The following is a 510-nucleotide window of genomic DNA, read 5'->3' on the forward strand; positions in this document are numbered from 1 at the left end:
GTCACTTATACTTTCTGAACATTTTCTCATCTAAAATGGGGTGGTAAAGTTCAAGCCTGTTCTAACACACACACACACACACACACACACACACACACACATTTTATGTCTCTATTCCCACTTTTGAGACCCTGAATTAAAGTTGGATAGGGCAATACCGTGAAGACCACTGCAGGATCATGCCAAAAAAAAAAAAAAAAAAAAAAAAAAAAAAAAAAAAAAAAAAACCCAGCAAGTTGGAACCACAACACACTGGGGAAAGGAAAGTGAGCCCCTGGAACACCAGGCAAACACCGGAGAAGGAAGGACCTTTGGGTCAGCAATGGGAAAGCCGTCCCCCTCAGTCAGCACAAAAGCTCGCCCCCAGGGAGAAACAGGAAGATCCTTAGCTCTTCTTTTCCTTCCCCAGCGGCCATCATCCTCCCTCCTGAGAAAAGGGAAGAAAGGGTAGCACAGCAGCCGAAAGGAGTTTGGGTTTGCTTTGCTTCCATCTGCGGGCAAGGCTCTTTG

The sequence above is a fragment of the Rhinopithecus bieti genome, unplaced genomic scaffold (genome assembly GCF_001698545.2).
Source record: "Rhinopithecus bieti isolate Rb0 unplaced genomic scaffold, ASM169854v2 scaffold_2554, whole genome shotgun sequence".
Lineage (NCBI taxonomy): Eukaryota > Metazoa > Chordata > Mammalia > Primates > Cercopithecidae > Rhinopithecus > Rhinopithecus bieti.